The sequence below is a fragment of the Puma concolor genome, chromosome A2, assembly GCF_028749965.1.
Source record: "Puma concolor isolate L17-30 chromosome A2, mPumCon1.1.hap2, whole genome shotgun sequence".
NCBI lineage: Eukaryota > Metazoa > Chordata > Mammalia > Carnivora > Felidae > Puma > Puma concolor.
This window is the reverse complement of record NC_141668.1, coordinates 76,034,389-76,056,166: the sequence shown is the minus strand read 5'-3', so window position 1 is coordinate 76,056,166 and position 21,778 is coordinate 76,034,389. Positions and strand designations below refer to the sequence as shown.

Sequence of the window (21,778 nt, the reverse complement as noted above, 5' to 3'; positions counted from 1 at the left end):
ATCAACTGACTTGATAAAAACCAGACTGCAGAGAAGGAAGAATTTGAACATCAGCAGGAAGAGCTGGAGAAAGTCTGCAACCCCTTCATTACCAAGCTGTACCAGAATGCAGGAGGCAAGGCAGGAGGCATGTCTGGAGGAATGCCTGGGGGCTTTCCTGGTGGTGGAGCTCCTCCTTCAGATGGTGCCTCCTCTAGGCTCACCATTGAAGAGGTTGCTAACCTGAGAATAGGTCTAGCCTTGCTCCACACAAAACACTTGAAGGACCCAAATTCATAGCAAAGTCCATGGCAGTTTAAAAGTCAACCTGGTATAGTAGAGGTGCCTGGGTGGTTCAGACGGTTAAGCGTCTGACTTCGGCTCAGGTCACGATCTCACAGTCAGTGAGTTTGTGCCTCTCATCAAGCTCTGCTGACCACTCAGAGCCTGGAGCCCACTTCGGATTCTGTGTCTCCCTCTTTCTGCCCCTCCCCCGCTCACAGTCTGTCTCTCAAAAATGAATAAAACATTAAAAATGAATAAAATTTAAGTCGAGCTGCTATAGTAAATAAACTGGGCATTCTCAATACTTGAATTTGGAATATGTTACTGGGAAAGGAAATGACATTGCACTTAATAAACACTCTCTTGTTAAGTGGAAAATGCAATGTCTTAAATAAAACTGTATTTAAATTTGCCACCGTCCCAAAAAAAAGAATTCCAGTTGATTAATCAAATTGATTTTTCTTTTATAGATATTGATAAGAGCACTCTAAAGACGTGAATCAGATTAATTCAGGACTGTTGCTCCTGACATAATCCAGTCTGCCTGCTGTTGAATGACATGCAAAAAAGAAATTGGGTAAGAAAAGTTTTTTGAGTAAATTCTTGCATTTATAGAGTGCTTTTGTTTTTTTTTTTTTTAATTGTGCAGTTGGCATACAATGTTATTTTAGTTTCAGGTGTACAACAGTGATTCAATAATTCTGTAAGTTACACGATGCTCACCATCTGTCACTAATCAATGTTATTACAATATTGTTGACTATACTTCTTATGCTATACTTTTCATCCCCAAGACTTACTTATTTTATAACTGGTTGTTTGTACTTCTTAAAACCCTTTACCTATTTTGCCCATCTCTCCACTCCCCCCACTCTGGTAATACCAGTTGGTTCTCTGTATTTATGAGTCTATTTTTGTTTATTTGTTTTGTTTCTTAAGATTCCACATATAAGTGAAATCATATCTCTGACTTATTTATTTGTGTGACTTATTTTGCTTAGCATGATACCCTCTAGGTCTATTCATGTTGTTGTGAATGACAAGATCTCATTCTTGTTTATGGCTGAGTAATATTTCATTGTATATATGTATACCATATCTTATTCCACTCATCTATCAGTGGTCACTTAGGTTGCTTCCATATATTGGCTACTGCAAATAATGATGCAGTAAACACAGGGATGTATATATCTTTTCATATTAGTGTTTGTATTTTCTTTGGGTAAATACCCAGCAGTAGAATTAGTGGATCATATGGTATTTCTATTTTTAATTTTTTTTTAGGAGCCTCCATACTGTTTCCATAGTACTGCACTAATTTACATTCCCACCAACAGTTTATGGGGATTCCCTCTTTTCCACATCCTTCTCACCACGTGCCATTGTTTGTCTTTTTGATACCAGCCATTTTGACTAGTATGATTGTAGTTTTGATTTGCATTTACCTAATGATTGGTGATGTTGAGCATCTTTTAGTGTGTCTGTTGGCCATCAGCATGTCTTCTTTGGAGAAGTATCTGTTCATGTCTTTTGAGCATTTTTAATTAGGTTATTATCATTATTATTTTTTGGTGCTGGTTTGTATGAGTTCTTTATATATTTTCAATATTAACTTCGTATCTAGGTTGCCTTTTTGTTTTCTTGATGGTTTCCTTTGATGTGCAGAAGCTTTTTAGTTTGATGTTGTCCCAATAGTTTGCTTTTGTTTCTTTTGCCTACGGAGGCATATCCAGAAAAACGTTGCTAATGCTGATGTCCAAGAGATTACTACCTGTATATTTTTTAGGAGTTTCATGGTTTGGGGACTTAGATTTAGGCCTTTAATCCATTTTGAATTTATTTTTGTGTATGGTGTAAGAAAGTTGTCCAGTTTCATTCTTTTGCATGCAGCTATGCATTTTCAGTTTTTAAAAACAATTCTTTCCTTTTAATCCTCACAAAAACCTTGGGGGTGAAGTGAGGCAACACTTTCCCCATTATCCGTTAGTGAATAAGGACATGGAAGTCAAGGAGGTTATGTGATGTGCTTGCTTAGAGGTGTATAAGAATCGAGAAAGTCTCACTCTTGCAGTTTTATTTCAACTCAACTCTAGAATCAAACAAGACTGATAAGCAAACCTCCCTAACATTTTCTAAATTATTTTACTCAAACTTGATTCTAAGCTAAAGTTACCATTCTTGAGCAAAGAACGCAGCTAGCTCTTTGCTCAGCGGAATCTGCTATTCCATCTAATCTCCATATGTCAGTATATAAATTGACTAAAGTTAAAAAAGAAAATAAAATATTTCCTCAGTGTCTGGGAATGGTGGGCCAGGAAAAATTACCTGCAAGGTATGAAGAGGTAAAGTGTACCTCTGCTTTTTGGTGAGAAAAGTTCAGAAATTATTGTGTTTTGTTTGTTTGTTTTTAAAAGAAGAAGTGACTGTGTTTTATTAATGAAAATTTTACAATACTTAACTTTGGCTAGAGATTAAATGTGAAAACATCCATCCATTCAAAATGATAATTTTTGTAAAATTATTTAATAAAAACAAATGGATCAAATTCCTCATCTGTTTCAGAAATTGTACAGCTTTAAATATTGCCCAAATATGTGTAAGTGCTATATTTGGAACCATTTTTCATAGTAATAATTTCTCACTTTTTTTGAGCACTAATTGTGTAATGTGTAAGAAAAAGCTATACCACTCCTCCTGTGTATCTTTTACTCTCACGCTACTTACTACCTCACTCACAGCACTTCTGACACCAGATGTGTGGAGTTTTCCCCCCACCAAGAAATTCTGTGACACCAGCTGGGTGTCCTACAAGTTAAATAAATTCTGACACTATCTACCTGGAGATGGCTTCAGATTCCACAGGTTCCCAGGTCCTCCTCTCACTTTGATTCAGTTATTTGCTAGAACACCTCGAAGAACTCAGGAAAACACTTGCTTCTGTTTACCAGTTTATTAGAGGATATGATGAAAGATACAAATGAGCATCCAGGTGGAAGAGACAGGGAGGACATGGTATGGAGGAAGGGGCATGGGGCTCCCATGTCTTCCCCCAGCACTGCATGTGTTCACCAACCTAAAAGCTCTATAGACCCTGTACTTTGGGGATTTTTATGGAAGCTTCATCATGGAGGCATGAACAATCACTAACTTCATGTTCAGATCTCTCCCTTCTCTAGAGACTAGAAGGTAGGCTGACAATCCAAGCTTCTAATTGTGGCTCGGTCTTCCGGTGACCAGCCTGCCCTCCAGGTGCCCGCTAAGAGTCACCTTGTTAGAACAACAACAACAAAAAAATACACTGCCATCATCCAAGACATTTCAAGGGATGTGGGAGCTCTGTGTCAGGAATTGTGGTCAAAGACCAAATATTGGAACAGAAGATGTTCCTAATGCCCTTATCACTTAGGAAATTGCAAGGATTTTAGGAACTCTGTGCCAGGAACTGTGGGCAGAGACCAATATAGATATTTTCTATTATCTCACATGTACTAAGAACTATTGTAAGTGGTGCTGTTTGTAAGGATTTGCTTATCTAATTCTCACACAACACTATGAGGTGAGCTCCATATAATACAACATAATAAGATAATGTGTTGTGGCTCGACATAATGTAATTTAATGTAATTTACCTTCATCTTATAGATGAGAAAACTGAGGCACAGAGAGAATGAGTTGTTTCTTGACCAAAGTCTAATAGCTTTGAAAAACTAAGATCAAGATTTGAACTTATGGACTTAAGTGCTATCTTATTTAGATCAAATGCTCTCACGTTAAGCCCATGTTCTTAGTTCAGATATCAGCAGCTTCCCCCATGCTTATCAATAGCAAATAGTGAGTTCACCAACCCCAGGGCCCTAGCAAAGTTTGAAATCTTTCTTTATCATCTTTGCAGTTTCCTAAATATACCTGTAATTCCTTTCTTTTGTCCTCATCCACCTATTTCCCTCCTCCCTTGGGCTCCTGTGCAGACCCCAGGACTGTATCCAGGGCAACCCTTTTATCTAATTGAACTGTTGCTTCTTTTTTTTCTGAATCTAAATGGGCCCTACTGTTGCCTTGGCTGCTATGAGGAAAGCCCAATAATATTTTATGCCTACAGAAGAACCTGTTGATTAGGCCACAGAGTCTGGTCAGGATTTGAAGGTGACCAAGAACAATGAGTCCTAACGTTGTTTTCCCTTTGGCTTATTCCAACTTAGCCAACAAGCAGTGCAAGCGATAGATAATAAATAAAGGATGCAAAGGAGTGGCCATGACTATCCAATACCTCCTCAGTTTCCTATATAGTGTATCTGAACCTTAATGGAATTTCCTGACTACAGTGAAAAAGCATTAGATCAGAGGAGCCCAAACTCTGTGCTCACTGCCTCTGGCATGTGTAATAGGGGAAGGAGTCACATCATGGCTCAAGGGCCCACAATTTTTGCCTGCTAGGAAATGCTTCTGCTCCACAGTCATTTAATTCTATGTTCTAGGTTTTGGGGCCTACAGAGAAATTTATCATAAAGCTAATAAAGTTTAATCTTCAAGGCTCCTCAATTCCCCAAGCCCCTGTGAGTGGTGAGAGTCGCTTGGAGTTGTAGAGTGTTCTAGGAGGGAAGGGGAATCCAGGGAGCAATCAGGAAGCATGTCTGTGTAGGACATTTTTGGTATATTTCCTAGAGACCTCAGAAGAAGAGGACTCGAACCTTTCAAGCTCCAATATTTTACTGTGATTTCTTTTCTCATTCTAAATAAATAGCCAGTTTATACTGAGTTTATATTTGCACTTTTAATTAATTAATGTTTGTAGAGGGCTCACAAAACTGCATCAGCGTAAGCCCCCATAAACATCTGGAGCCACACCTGGGGCCCACCTGGTCCTTGTTATCTTAGCTGAATTAAGTAGGAACTGCAATTTTTGGAAAGAGATATGAGAGCTAGCAGTCTGTTTTGGGTATTCTGTTTGTCCCTCCAGACCCCGTCTCCACCCTCTCTCCCCTAGTCTGTAACTCAGGAGACTATTCTCCTTGTATGCATCCCTGGATCCCTTGCTTTCTAACAGGATCCACCAGTGAGGATACCTATGGGAGGTGGGGCAACTAGAATAAAAGGCACTGATACCCTGGCTCGTTCCTTGCCTGGTCATGGGGTTGGCAGCAGAGTGTGAAACCTGTGTAGTCAATAGGGCCACATGCTGAGAAGGGTCCCATACTTGACTTAATGCTTTGCTGACACAATTTTGAAATTCCTAATTCTATCTTTGAACATGTGTTTTGTTAGTGAGGTCTGATACATGAACAGAGGAGATATGCATTATATGTTTCTGCCATTTCTGGTTGTACCACTTGCATATAGCATCTCCAGTGCCCCATGATAATAGGATTCCTGTACATCTGTGGAGTTCAGTGAGACTCAAAGCAAGTACAAGGTAAAGCATATCACATCCATGACTGATTAAATCCTAAAATGCCTCCTTCCATTTGAACTAAAATTTGCTTCAAATTCAGAAAAAAGGTAATGAATACCATTCTAAGAAACACAAACAACCAAAGAACTCTTACCATATCCTTTATTACTCATGTTACTTCACTGTATTAGCCAACCACTTACACTAAAAGTGATGCCATAGAAAGAAAGAGAAAGATAGGACAATCCACAGTTGCTTTTCTTTTTAGTTCCTCTTTGCTCATCAGTAAGCCAAAGGCACAGTGTCAGTACAATGTGTGTATATAAAGAAGTGAAATAAACGAACGGGTTACTTTTGTGCAGTGTTTATATTTTTCTAATTAAAAAAATACATATGTACATACAAACTATGAAATACAAATTGTTTCGTTTCAGTGATCCTGCATGTGTTAAATGCTCTCATGTTGCATCTAAAATGAACATTGCACATGGTAGGGGCGCCTGATGGCTCTGTAGGAAGAGCATGTAACTCTTGATCTCCGGGTTTTGAGTTTGAGCCCCATGTTGAATGTAGAGATTGCTTAAGTAAGTAAGTAAGTAAACCAAAAATAAATAAATAAATAAATAAATAAATAAATAAATAAATAAATAAATAAATAACATTGTACACTGTAAATGGCAAGATTCATGTTAATAATTTAAACTTCTAATTTTTCTTCATTTAGAAAGGTTTTCAATTGAAACATTTAAAACCATGACTGGTCAAGAGAGAAGGAAGAGAGACTGTGGAAGAAAAGCTAAAGCTTTATAATTTGGGACCTTTAACAGCATTTCATTTCTTGCTTTTGTCAGTTTGCACTGAGCTGCAGAGTATGTGCTGGGCCTTGGTTGCCAGCGGCTGCATTCCGCCACCAAAGGCCACAATTCCTGAGAAGTGGCCCTTTCCTAGAGTTTCTGGTCTCCCTGGGTGCCAGGAGTTGGGTTCTTTCCCTTGTATCTTCAAACTGCTGTTCTAGCATTTCCCATTGTTGCCACTCCAAGGGGTGGAGGTGGGGGTGGAAGCAAAAGACAGAGACTTCACCTTCCCTAGTTCTTTTTTAATTCCTGCCCACAGCTTTGCATGACTTTGATTAGTCTGTCTGTTACACTCTTCTCTTTGTTTTTATATATTTCACCATAGACAATTTCAAACATGGACAAATATAGACAGACTAGTATAATGGATGCCCACATACCTACTATCTGCTTCAAACATATTTCTTTCACTCATTCGGAGTGTGACATTTGTTTCCTGCTGGGATCCTGACCGCTATGGAGCCTTCCTATGCATTTTGACTCTTCAGGGTCACTACACCCCTCCCCTCAACGGGGAACAACAACTTGGCAGCCTATTTCTGAAAACAGCTGAATAGACATTATCACACAGTTTAAAGTGGAGGAAGTGGTTTTAGACACCTTCCCTGCCTTTTCCATTAAACTTGGTTCCCCAATTCCTTTCCCGGCATCCTGGCTCATCTTAACCAGGCTTTGTTTTGTATCAAAACTACAAAGAGAGGCCATATTTGGTGCTGTCTAAAATAAGTGAATCACATTAATGAACAACATTTATTCCCACAAATTAATAAATGCTTTATCTTTTCACTCATAAGAGAAAGGGAAACACTTGGGAGGAATTTTTTTCTTTGTGAGGAAGTCCTTTTTATGAGAGGATTGATTATGTGGTCATAGATCAGCAACATATTTGCCTTTCACAATTTCATGAGAATAATTTTGTCATTAATGAGATTTGCTAGTAAGGCAGAAAGGTCATATCTATAAGGGTAGGGTCATTTGTAATATGAGACCTTGGTCTCTTTAATCAACAAGAAAAAGAATCATTTCAGATTTAGTCTCTTTACCAGTAGACACAATAAAAGTAATATAGTATTTTATAAATTAGTATTTGGAAATAGATTTTTTTTCATCATGTCCCATCAGGGGTCCATAGAATTGTCTAAATCAATAGGAAGCTAGAGAAAGAAGTGGGGAAAGGACTAATTTTACTGAATGCCTTCTTTATATTATAAGTGTTCTCGGGTTTATTATCAGTTTAATCCTCACGGTAATCCTAGTAAGTAGATGTTATTATAACTGTGGTAGAGAGGAGGGAAGTGAAGCTCAAGGTGGATAAGTTGCTCCAAAGCCCACAGCTACATAATTACAATAGCCACTATTTATGTATTGTCATGCTTGACTCTGAGGAAAGCACTTTACATTCTATAAAATTTAACCTGTGTCACAGTATGCCCATAATACACATGAGGGGCTTAAGCATCTTGCCCATGGTCACATAGATGAGAAGTGGCAGAGTCTGAATTCTGAGTCAATCCATGCTGATTTAATTGTTTAAAATTTTTATATTTTAGAGAGAGAGAACATGCACAAGTGGGGGAGAGGGACAAAGGGATAGAGAAAATCTCAAGCAGGCTCCATGCTTACCAGCACAGAGCCCCATGAAGAGCTTGATCGCATGACCCTAGACTTTAAATGATTATTTTTTTTTATTTATATATGAAATTTATTGTCAGATTGGTTTCCATACAACACCCAGTGCTCATCCCAAAAGGTGCCCTCCTCAATACCCATCACCCACCCTCTCCTCCCTCCCACCCCCCATCAACCCTTAGTTTGTTCTCAGTTCTCAACAGTCTCTTATGCTTTGGCTGTCTCCCACTCTAACCTCTTTTTTTTTTTTTTTTCCTTCCCCTCCCCCATGGGTTCCTGTTAAGTTTCTCAGGATCCACATAAGAGTGAAACCATATGATATCTGTCTTTCTCTGTATGGTTTATTTCACTTAGCATCACACTCTCCAGTTCCATCCACGTTGTTACAAAAGGCCATATTTCATTTTTTCTCATTGCCACGTAGTATTCCATTGTGTATATAAACCACAATTTCTTTATCCATTCATCAGTTGATGGACATTTAGGCTCTTTCCATAATTTGGCTATTGTTGAGAGTGCTGCTATGAACATTGGGGTACAAGTGCCCCTATGCATCAGTACTCCTGTGTCCCTTGGATAAATTCCTAGCAGTGCTACTGCTGGGTCATAGGGTAGGTCTATTTTTAATTTTCTGAGGAACCTCCACACTGCTTTCCAGAGCGGCTGCACCAATTTGCATTCCCACCAACAGTGCAAGAGGGTTCCCGTTTCTCCACATCCTCTCCAGCATCTATAGTCTCCTGATTTGTTCATTTTGGCCACTCTGACTGGCGTGAGGTGATACCTGAGTGTGGTTTTGATTTGTATTTCCCTGATAAGGAGCGACGCTGAACATCTTTTCATGTGCCTGTTGGCCATCCGGATGTCTTCTTTAGAGAAGTGTCTATTCATGTTTTCTGCCCATTTCTTCACTGGGTTATTTGCTTTTCGGGTGTGGAGTTTGGTGAGCTCTTTATAGATTTTGGAGACTAGCCCTTTGTCCTATATGTCATTTGCAAATATCTTTTCCCATTCCGTTGGTTGCCTTTTAGTTTTGTTGGTTGTTTCCTTTGCTGTGCAGAAGCTTTTTATCTTCATAAGGTCCCAGTAATTCACTTTTGCTTTTAATTCCCTTGCCTTTGGGGATGTGTCGAGGAAGAGATTGCTACGGCTGAGGTCAGAGAGGTCTTTTCCTGCTTTCTCCTCTAAGGTTTTGATGGTTTCCTGTCTCACATTCAGGTCCTTTATCCATTTTGAGTTTATTTTTGTGAATGGTGTGAGAAAGTGGTCTAGTTTCAACCTTCTGCATGTTGCTGTCCAGTTCTCCCAGCACCATTTGTTAAAGAGACTGTCTTTTTTCCATTTGATGTTCTTTCCTGCTTTGTCAAAGATTAGTTGGCCATACGTTTGTGGGTCTAGTTCTGGGGTTTCTATTCTATTCCATTGGTCTATGTGTCTGTTTTTGTGCCAATAGCATGCTGTCTTGATGATGACAGCTTTGTAGTAGAGGCTAAAGTCTGGGATTGTGATGCCTCCTGCTTTGGTCTTCTTCTTCAAAATTACTTTGGCTATTCGGGGCCTTTTGTGATTCCATATGAATTTTAGGATTCCTTGTTCTAGTTTCGAGAAGAATGCTGGTGCAATTTTGATTGGGATTGCATTGAATGTGTAGATAGCTTTGGGTAGTATTGACATTTTGACAATATTTATTCTTCCAATCCATGAGCAGGGAATGTCTTTCCATTTCTTTAAATCTTCTTCAATTTCCTTCATAAGCTTTCTATAGTTTTCAGCATACAGATCCTTTACATCTTTGGTTAGATTTATTCCTAGGTATTTTATGCTTCTTGGTGCAATTGTGAATGGGATCAGTTTCTTTATTTGTCTTTCTGTTGCTTCATTGTTAGTGTATAAGAATGCAACTGATTTCTGTACATTGATTTTGTATCCTGCAACTTTGCTGAATTCATGTAACAGTTCTAGCAGACTTTTGGTGGAGTCTATCGGATTTTCCATGTATAATATCATGTCATCTGCAAAAAGCGAAAGCTTGACTTCATCTTTGCCAATTTTGATGCCTTTGGTTTCCTTTTGTTGTCTGATTGCTGATGCTAGAACTTCCAGCACTATGTTAAACAACAGCGGTGAGAGTGGGCATCCCTGTCGTGTTCCTGATCTCAGGGAAAAAGCTCTCACTTTTTCCCCGTTGAGTATGATGTGAGCTGTGGGCTTTTCATAAATGGCTTTTATGATCTTTAAGTATGTTCCTTCTATCCCGACTTTCTCAAGGGTTTTTATTAAGAAAGGGTGCTGGATTTTGTCAAAGGCCTTTTCTGCATCGATTGACAGGATCATATGGTTTTTCTCTTTTTTTTTTTTGTTAATGTGATGTATCACGTTGATTGATTTGCGAATGTTGAACCAGCCCTGCATCCCAGGAATGAATCCCACTTGATCATGGTGAATAATTCCTTTTATATGCCGTTGAATTCGATTTGCTAGTATCTTATTGAGAATTTTTGCATCCATATTCATCAGGGATATTGGCCTGTAGTTCTCTTTTTTTACTGGGTCTCTGTCTGGTTTAGGAATCAAAGTAATACTGGCTTCATAGAATGAGTCTGGAAGTTTTCCTTCCCTTTCTATTTCTTGGAATAGCTTGAGAAGGATAGGTATTATCTCTGCTTTAAACGTCTGGTAGAACTCCCCTGGGAAGCCATCTGGTCCTGGACTCTTATTTGTTGGGAGATTTTTGATAACCGATTCAATTTCTTCGCTGGTTATGGGTCTGTTCAAGCTTTCTATTTCCTCCCGATTGAGTTTTGGAAGAGTGTGGGTGTTCAGGAATTTGTCCATTTCTTCCAGGTTGTCCAATTTGTTGGCATATAATTTTTCATAGTATTCCCTGATAATTGTTTGTATCTCTGAGGGATTGGTTGTAATCATTCCATTTTCATTCATGATTTTATCTATTTGGGTCATCTCCCTTTTCTTTTTGAGAAGCCTGGCTAGAGGTTTGTCAATTTTGTTTATTTTTTCAAAAAACCAACTCTTGGTTTCGTTGATCTGCTCTACAGTTTTTTTAGATTCTATATTGTTTATTTCTGCTCTGATCTTTATTATTTCTCTTCTTCTGCTGGGTTTAGGCTGCCTTTGCTGTTCTGCTTCTAGTTCCTTTAGGTGTGCTGTTAGATTTTGTATTTGGGATTTTTCTTGTTTCTTGAGATAGGCCTGGATTGCAATGTATTTTCCTCTCAGGACTGCCTTCGCTGCGTCCCAAAGCGTTTGGATTGTTGTATTTTCACTTTCGTTTGTTTCCATGTATTTTTTAATTTCTTCTCTAATTGCCTGGTTGACCCACTCATTCGTTAGTAGGGTGTTCTTTAACCTCCATGCTTTTGGAGGTTTTCCAGACGTTTTTCTGTGGTTGATTTCAAGCTTCATAGCATTGTGGTCTGAAAGTATGCATGGTATGATTTCAATTCTTGTAAACTTATGAAGGGCTGTTTTGTGACCCAGTATATGATCTATCTTGGAGAATGTTCCATGTGCACTCGAGAAGAAAGTATATTCTGTTGCTTTGGGATGCAGAGTTCTAAATATATCTGTCAAGTCCATCTGATCCAATGTCTCATTCAGGGCCCTTGTTTCTTTATTGACCGTGTGTCTAGATGATCTATCCATTTCTGTAAGTGGGGTGTTAAAGTCCCCTGCAATTACCACATTCTTCTCAATAAGGTTGCTTATGTTTATGAGTAATTGTTTTATATATTTGGGCGCTCCGGTATTCGGCGCATAGACATTTATAATTGTTAGCTCTTCCTGATGGATAGACCCTGTCACTATTATATAATGTCCTTCTTCATCTCTTGTTACAGCCTTTAATTTAAAGTCTAGTTTGTCTGATATAAGTATGGCTACTCCAGCTTTCTTTTGGCTTCCAGTAGCATGATAAATAGTTCTCCATCCCCTCACTCTCAATCTAAAGGTGTCCTCAGGTCTAAAATGAGTCTCTTGTAGACAGCAAATAGATGGGTCTTGTTTTTTTATCCATTCTGATACCCTATGTCTTTTGGTTGGCGCATTTAATCCATTTACATTCAGTGTTATTATAGAAAGATATGGGTTTAGAGTCATTGTGATGTCTGTATGTTTTATGCTTGTAGTGATGTCTCTGGTACTTTGTCTCACAGGGTCCCCCTTAGGATCTCTTGTAGGGCTGGTTTAGTGGTGACAAATTCCTTCAGTTTTTGTTTGTTTGGGAAGACCTTTATCTCTCCTTCGATTCTAAATGACAGACTTGCTGGATAAAGGATTCTCGGCTGCATATTTTTTCTGTCTAGCACACTGAAAATCTCGTGCCAATTCTTTCTGGCCTGCCAAGTTTCAAAAGAGAGATCAGTCACGAGTCTTATAGGTCTCCCTTTATATGTGAGGGCACGTTTAACCCTTGCTGCTTTCAGAATTTTCTCTTTATCCTTGTATTTTGCCAGTTTCACTATGATATGTCGTGCAGAAGATCGATTCAAGTTACGTCTGAAGGGAGTTCTCTGTGCCTCTTGGATTTCAATGCCTTTTTCCTTCCCCACTTCAGGGAAGTTCTCAGCTATTATTTCTTCAAGTACCCCTTCAGCACCTTTCCCTCTCTCTTCCTCCTCTGGGATACCAATTATGCGTAGATTATTTCTTTTTAGTGTATCACTTAGTTCTCTAATTTTCCCCTCATACTCCTGGATTTTTTTATCTCTCTTTTTCTCAGCTTCCTCTTTTTCCATAACTTTATCTTCTAGTTCACCTATTCTCTCCTCTGCCTCTTCAATCCGAGCCGTGGTGGTTTCCATTTTGTTATGCATTTCGTTTAAAGCGTTTTTCAGCTCCTCGTGACTGTTCCTTAATCCCTTGATCTCTGTAGCAAGAGATTCTCTGTTGTCAGCTATACTGTTTTCAAGCCCAGCGATTAATTTTATGACTATTATTCTAAATTCAGTTTCTGTTATATTATTTAAATCCTTTTTGATCAGCTCATTAGCTGTTGTTATTTCCTGGAGATTCTTCTGAGGGGAATTCTTCCGCTTGGTCATTTTGGATAGTCCCTGGCGTGGTGAGGACCTGCAGGGCACTTCCCCTGTGCTGTGGTGTATAACTGGAGTTGGTGGGCCGAGCCACAGTCAGACCTGATGTCTGCCCCCAGCCCACCGCTGGGGCCACAGTCAGACTGGTGCGTGCCTTCTCTTCCCCTCTCCTAGGGGCGGGATTCACTGTGGGGTGGGGTGCAAGTCTGGGCTACTTGCACACTGCCAGGCTTGTGATGCTGGGGATCTGGCGTCTTAGCTGGGGTGGGTAGGCAAGGTGCACAGGGGCAGGAGGGGGAGGCTTAGCTTGCTTCTCCTTAGGTGATCCACTTCAGGAGGGGCCCTGTGGCCGCAGGGAGTCAGATCCGCTGCCGGAGGTTTGGCTCTGCAGAAGCGCAGAGTTGGGTGTTTGCGCGGAGCGAGCAAGTTCCCTGTCAGGAACTGGTTCTCTTTGGGATTTTGGCTGGGGGATGGGCGGGGGAGATGGCGCTGGCGAGCGCCTTTGTTCCCCACCAAACTGAGCTCTGTCATCAGGGGGCTCAGCAGCTCTCCTTCCCTTTGTCCTCCAGCCTTCCCGCTTTCTGAGCAGAGCTGTTAACTTATGACCTCCCAGACGCTAAGTCGCGCTTGCTGTCGGAACACAGTTCGTCAGGCCCCTCCGCTTTTTGCAAGCCAGACTCGGGGGCTCTGCTTGGCCGGCGAGCCGCCCCTCTGCCCCGGCTCCCTCCCGCCAGTCTGTGGAGTGCGCACCGCTTCGCCGCCCTTCCTACCCTCTTCCGTGGGCCTCTCGTCTGCGCTTGGCTCCGGCGACTCCGTTCTGCTAATCCTCTGGTGGTTTTCTGGGTTATTTAGGCAGGTGTAGGTGGAATCTAAGTGATCAGCAGGACGCGCGGTGAGCCCAGCGTCCTCCTACGCCGCCATCTTCCCTCTCTCCCTAAATGATTATTTTTTTTAATGTTTATTTATTTTTGAGAGAAAGAGAGACAGAATGCGAGAAAGGGAGGGACAGAGAGAGGAAGACAGAATCTGAAGCAGGCTCCGGGCTCTGAGCTGTCAGCACAGAGCCCGATGCAGGGCTCGAACTTACAAACCTTGAGATCATGACCTGAGCTGAAGTCAGACACTTAACCAACTGAGCCACCCAGGTGCCCCTTGATCCCATGAGTCTGAGATTATGACTGAGCTGAAACCAAGAGTTAGATGCTCAACCAAATGAGCTACCTAGCTGCCCCAATCCTGGCTGATTTAAATCATTATTCTTACTACCCAGGGGAGATGGAGTACACTCTTACAATTTCTTTTTCCATCTTGAACTTCTCTTCCCCTTTACCAATGTCCATTCAATCATTCTTTATTAGATCTTTCACTTTGATAAAGGACACAAAAGCAAATGTGCACAGACAGGTCCTTTGTCATCATATTTCACTGTGCCATCAGTCTCAACAGTGGGCCTGTTCTTTCCTTGCTCATTTTCTTGTCTAACATAATTTTCTCCTTTCATTGTCTCTAGTCATTTGCACTCAAGTACTCCTAAAAATATTTTAAGAAGCAGTAAATTTCTCACCACATTTCTAAGTTGGTGCCTAAAATTCTTCATGATACTGAAAGAGTTGCAAATATACATATAAATTCCAACACATTATACATAATGACATTTAAAAATAAACTGTCACATCACTATTTGATAACTATCTAGTAGAATCTAAATACTATAGTGATTTGATGCCCTATCATACATTTTAAGTATACGTAAATAAGTTCTTCTTTACCCGTAGGAAATTGTGTTTTGTTTGTTTTTCTTCTTGAAATTATATTTCCATTCCATTTCCTAATATATTTTTATACTTTAAAATATTTCATGAGTAACATGCTTCTATGTAATGAAAATATGTCAATAAACGGAAATCTGTAAAAATTTTTCTGTGACCATAAGGTCCTAAATATTAGAAAATTCTACACAATTTCTCAAAATAGCATAAATGTATTATAAGTATTGATGAATAATTACTAGACATGAAATGTAAAATTGTATTGGGATTGCAGTTCTTTAGTGAGATGAGTAAAGCCCCAGGTATCCAGGAATGGATATAACAGGCTTAGGCATCAATGCTCAATGTAAGATGTGTAGATCAGAACAAGTGCTGAGAAACTCTTCACCTACATAAATAAATAGGAATGTTAGAGTTTTGTTTCAGTAATAGGACTCAATTCCTTGAATTCTTCTCAGTTATATGCCAAAAATAACATGGTAATCTATCATCAAGATTAGTTCTAGTAATCTCTCATCTGACAACTCTTATCCTTCCCTTTGTGGAAAGCAGAGAATTGGAGTCTATCTGACTTGCAAAAGGATTAGTTTCCCTATCATTAGAGTTATTTCATTCACCCTTTCTTGAGCACCCTAAAGGTTTTTCCACCCCAGGCAATGACTTAGTAGGTTTGGGATGAGTGTGAGGTAGTCCTTTTTATTATCAGGTGATAAAAGCCCAGGAGAGAGGAAAGGAGAGACAGCCTAATTTAGCCTTGACCACAGGAGCTTTCTTGGGTCATTCCATTTTAGGAATGTTTATCTGAAACAATCCATGGCCACTTACCCCCACCTACCGCCCCACCCGGGCCCCAGGGAGACCACATACCTCCAATCCCCCAGTTGAAGACCCTGGTCTCTTGCATTTGTTTTTCTAAGCCTTTGCTCATTTGGCACTTTAGAACTTGGCATGGGTGATAAACACTGTGGCTAGTCTTTTACATTTATCCTGTGAAATGGGTCTTTTTCCTTCCCATATTTAGTACACATTTTCTTAAAATTTAAAAATTTTAAACTATTCCAAAGAGCTCCCCTAGGGCCTTTTAAATAGGACAACTATATGGACACAGATGTTTATCCTGGCCAGTTCAGTTAGAAAGAAAGAGAGAAAAGAAGGGAGAGAGAGAGGGAGGGAGAGAGAGAAAGAGAAAGAAAGAAAGGAAGGAAGAAAAAAGAAAAGAAAGAAAGGAAGGAAGGGAAGAAGGAAGGAGGAAAGAGAGGGAGGGAGGGAGGGAGAAAGAAAGAAAGAAAGAAAGAAAGAAAGAAAGAAAGAAAGAAAGAAAGAAAAAAAAAGAAAGAAAAAAGAAAGAAAGAGGAGAAGAAAGGAAGATCACAAATACTCTGGAATATAGAGAGGGGGGTTGTATATTATAAGAGATTGAATCCACACAGAAGGGCTGTAAATCAGGCTACAGTTATTCAAGCCTCTTAGGCTTATGCAGACATTGATTGGTTGCCTCCATTCAAAACCTATTCTTCACTTTCTCCAGCAAGAATACCCCCAGCTTATTCTCAGTCACATGCTTTAATTGTTGATCCCATCTCTGCTCTGCATGTAAGACCTGGAATCTGATGTTTCTGACTGTAGAATTGATTAGTTCAAGATAACACATGATTCAATCCAAGAGATTTTGCCCATGCTGCTAGAGAGAAAGAAAACATTTAAAAAATTTTAAATATATGTTTTGGCAGACGGTACTGACAGAGATGCTTTCTTTGCTGCTGGACACGAGTAAAAACAAGTAACTCCAGGAATCTCTGGTAGCCATCTTTGAACCACAAGGGCAGAGGTCTCTTAAACATTATTTGTTTGTAGTAGAGTTTCTTTTTCCCATCTTGAGCTACCCAGAGCTCTTGGCAGAGCCAAGAAATAGAAAAAACCTGGGAACTGGTCATAGTCATTCGATCTAGGATTAGCCTCTCCCTGATGAGGATAAATTCCCCAATATTCAGTTATGTGAACCAATGAATTTTTCTTATTGCTTGTTAACCTGAATTGAGCTTCCTGTTACTTGCTACGTAAAAAGTAGTAATGAATATAATCACTACTGTAATCAGAACATCTCTGCTTTTATTTTGTTAGTCATCCCCCCCCCCCACACACACACACTTATTAGGACTAACATGTGTATGGTTTAAAGTCAGGATACCATTTCTTAAAAAGATTGAAATGCCACAGGCCTAGATTTCCATTCATTTCAGTAAAGAGATATTTGTATTTATATGGGTCAATATAGCACCCCTCTCTTCTCTACCTGATGTCCAAAGATATTGAGATCTAGATCAAAATGTCATCGTTCTTTCTGATGGAGTTTCTGTGGTCATAGCTTAGTTGTATCATCACACGGTAGGGTTCCTAATACTTTAGGCCTGAACTGGGCTTCACACTCAGCCACAGGCAGTGAACTAGCACAGGCTTGTTCTTGTGAAACTCCTGACAAGGGCAGGCAGACAGATACACACTCAGTAGACAAGCTGGCTTCCAAAGGAAGGGAGAAAGGAGGGGCATGGCTACAGCATCCAGTGTCTTATCCCAACCAGCATTTCAGTCCTCTTATCTGGAACGAAGAGGGAGGGGCAAGGGATGAGAGTCAAGAAAGCAAAATACAAAAGTATGCAATCAGAATTGTGGGAAATACAAGGAGGGAAACAAGCAAGGCTTTGTGAAAAAATAAATGAGCAAGGTTGCTTGAAAATGGGTAAGCTGGAAGTCTCTCTGAGATGGCATTTAAATTGAGACTCAGATGAAAAGAAGTCTGTCATTCAAATGAGAGGAGGAGGTTAGAGTCAGGGAGCATTCCAGGTATAAACATTAGCAAGTATAAAACCCCAAGATGAAGAAGAGTTGGGGCGGTAGGGGGAGTTAGGCTGGGGATGAACTATGTGGAGCTGTGAGTGACAGGTGTTTGGATTTCATTCCAAGGGCAGCAGGAAGTTGTCAAACCATGGAACAGTTTAAAAAGGAGAGTGACATGAACTTTCATGGTTTAAAAAGATCCCTTTGGCTAAAATGAAAATGAATTGGGCAGGTATGAGAGCAGAGACAGGGAGGTCAGTTGGGAGGATATAGCAATAGTCTAAGTGAGAGATAATGATGCCCTGATCTAGAGTCGTGGTGGTAGAGATGAATAGAAGGAAAAGAGACATTTTGGAGCTCAGCAAGACATAGTTTGCTGATGGATTAAATATAGTTAATCATATTATAAATACGATTAAGTATGGGAATTAAGGGGCATCTTGATTTTTGGTTAGAGCAAAAATGTAATTCATCTTTTGATCCTTCTTCCCTTTCTTCCTTCTTTCCTTCCTTCCTTTTTATCCCTTTCCTTCTTCTCCTCCTTGTCTTACTACTATTCTTATTACTTTAATTTTTTTAAGTTTATTTATTTATTTTGAGACCGTCAGTGGGGGAGGGGCAGAGAGAGAGGGAGAGACAGAATCCCAAGTAGATTCTGTGTGAGGTCAGCGTGTAGAACCCCACAAAGGGCTCGAACTGATGAAACCATGAGATCATAATCTGAGCTGAAATCAAGAGTTGGTTGTTTAACTGACTGGGCCACCCAGGTGTCCCATATTTTTATTACTTTTAGTATGAGAAGAATACATCAGTATTTTATTTGTAGACATGTAAAGTTTGAGATATGTAGTTGAGACTCAACTTATGGGTATATGGATCTGGACTTTACATTTGGGGCATACATTTGGGGATTATCAGCATTTAGATGGCTATTAAAGTTAGGAGAATGATTGAAAGAACCTACAAAAAGAGTAGATAAAGAGAAGAGGCCAAGGAATCTGAGGGTCCTCAACATTTAGGGGTCTGACAGAAACACAGGAGCTGGTAAGGAGATTGAGAATGAGTAACCAATTGGATCGGTGGGAAACCAGAGTATAGCATCATGGAAGCCAAGAGTATTTCGACTTCAAGGTGTAGCCAACTGTATCACATAATCACAAGTACTCTGAGAGCACTATAAGATGAGGACAGAGAGGTCTTTTGCATTTGGTTTCATGAAGGTCTTAGCTTGCTCTTGACAAGAGTGATTTCAGCAGGGGGAAGGAAACCTAACTAGTACATTGAAGAATGAATGGGAGATGAAGAAATGGAAGCAGAGTTACAGGCAACCCTTTTGAAAGATTTTGCCATAAAGAGAAGTAGAGAAACTATAAAGTTTAGGGAAGGAAATGTGGGGAAAGGGAGGTGTGTGTGTGTGTGTGCTTAAAGATGAGAGATTTCAAAGCTGTTTGTTGCTGATGGAGATAATCCAGTAGAGTAGGAGATTGTGACGTGCAGGAGAAAAAGGTTAGGCAAAGCAGCGAGTTACGTCCTTGAGAAGGAAAATGAATCCAGAGCTTAACAGTAGAGACTGAAAATTGAGAGTGAAGGCCTGTCATCTACCTGTCAGGAGAAAACAAGAAAGTGGGAGGAGAAGTGAGTAGGCAGAGATGAAGGAGGGTCCATCTGATGCTTATGTTTTCTTACTGGTATTCAAGACCTCAGATAGAGTAATATAGTTATATCATCCCCAATAAGCCCAATGTCTTATAATAATATTTTTAATGCTACAGTATGTAAATCAAAATATGATTTAATTTATAACATTGTGAGAATTTTCACAGATACAAACTCACAAAGAAAAACAAATTTCTTGGTCAAAGCTTGTGTGTCAATTTTTTCAGTAAGAGTACATTCTAATCGACTATATTTCAAATTAAATATGAGAAACCAAGAGTATTTTATTATTATGATTATAGATATAATTATTGACATTTGGAAGCTGCTTGCTGGGTATACCAGGCAATTAGAATTTCACATTAAATAGACTGAGGTTCAAACCTATATAGGACTGAGTGCTTTGCACAGAGAAAACTTTCCATGGCTGGAGAACTGCATTCTTAACCTGGGCCAGGTATTTAAAAAACATGCTGTTTTAGTTATAAGGGAGCATAAGGAGGGGGTGGAATGGGTGGGGAGAGAAACATTACAGATGACTTTGTGCAAACTCATCACCACTGTTGGAAAAACAACACAAAACCACAACCAAGTCAGTAACATTATCTTTGGCTTATAAAGAATGGTACATTTTTTGGCTGACTGTCATCCTCAATAATTTATCTTGTTGTTACATAATGTGTTTCCTTAAGAAAACTCAAAATGCCCTACACAAGTTATTTCATTTGTCTTCACTGCATTATGAAGCTGAGAACAGAAGGGAAGTTGTCTAGACTAGGGCTGTCTAATAAAAATATAACACAAGCCACATATGAAACTTAAAATTTTCTAGTAGCTACATCTTTTAAAAAGTCAAAAAGAAGTAGGTGAAATTAATCTGAATGTTATATTTTATTCAAGCCTATATATATATCTAAAATATCATAATTTCAACATATAATGAATATAAATAATTGTTTATGAGATCTATTGTTGGTACCAAGACTTTTATTTATTTATTTAAAAAAAATTTTTTTTTCAACGTTTATTTATTTTTGGGACAGAGAGAGACAGAGCATGAACGGGGGAGGGGCAGAGAGAGAGGGAGACACAGAATCGGAAACAGGCTCCAGGCTCTGAGCCATCAGCCCAGAGCCCGACGCGGGGCTCGAACTCACAGACCGCAAGATCGTGACCCGGCTGAAGTCGGATGCTTAACCGACTGAGTCACCCAGGCGCCCCTGAGAGATTTTTTTTTTAATTTTTTTTTTTAATTAACGTTTATTTATTTTTGAGACAGAGAGAGACAGAGCATGAATGGGGGAGGGGCAGAGAGAGAGGGAGACACAGAATCTGAAGCAGGCTCCAGGCTCTGAGCCATCAGCCCAGAGCCCGACGCGGGGCTCGAACTCACAGACCGCAAGATCGTGACCTGGCTGAAGTCGGACGCTTAACCGACTGAGTCACCCAGGCGCCCCTGAGAGATTTTTTTTTAAAGTTTATTTATTTACTTTTTAGAGAGCGTGACAGAGAAAGTGAGAGAGGGAGGGGCAGAGAGAGAAGGAGAGAGAGAGAATCCCAAGCAGGCTCTGCACTGTCAGCACGGAGCCAGACACAGGGCTTGAACTCACAAACCGTGATATCATGACCTGAGCCAAAACCAAGAGTTGAACAATCAACCGACTAAGCCATCCAGGCACCTCAGTACCAAGTCTTTGAAATCTGGGGTGTATTTAACACTTAGAGTATGTATCACGTTAGACTGGGCAAATTTCAAGTGCTTGGTAGCCACATGGCATCTCAATTCTAGATAATAATGTAAAGAGCGAGGGTCACAGAATCCAAAGTCTGGGCTCTCTTACAAGTTAATACAATGTGAGTCAGAGTTTATCACTGGTCTGTTCAAAATCTTCCCAAGACTTCTTATCATTCTTAGAACAACAGCTAAACTCTGGGGTGCCTGGGTGGCTCTGTCAGTTAAGCCTCTGACTTGATATTGGCTCAGGCCATGATCTCACTGTCGTAAGATGGAGTACTGTATCTGGCTCCACACTGAGTGGAGCCTGTTTGGGATTCTCTCTCTGCCCTTCCCTCACTCAAGGGGTCTCTTTCAAAATAAACAAATAAACCTAATAGGGAGTCTCGATGGCTCAGTTGGTCGAGCATCTGACTTCAGCTCAGGTCATGATCTCAGGGTTCGTGAGTTCGAGACCTACATTGGGCTTGCTGCTGTCAGTGCAGAGCCCGCTTCAGATCCTCTGTCCCCCTCTCTCTTTGCCCCTATCCTGCTGGTGCTTGTGCTCTCTCTTTCTCTCTCAAAAATAAAAAATAAAAAAAAACATTAAAAAATAA

General features: G+C 40.0%; 1 protein-coding gene across 1 annotated transcript in view; it reads left to right on the top strand.

Moving 5' to 3' along the window:
- The first annotated feature begins 742 nt into the window (after window positions 1-742).
- The window catches only part of CDK14 (cyclin dependent kinase 14), a 638,124-nt gene continuing 617,088 nt past the window's right edge, over window positions 743-21,778 (top strand). The window contains exon 1 of the mRNA XM_086696604.1: window positions 743-841. The gene's annotated coding sequence lies outside the window, so the exon portion shown is untranslated. The remainder of the gene's footprint in view (window positions 842-21,778) is intronic.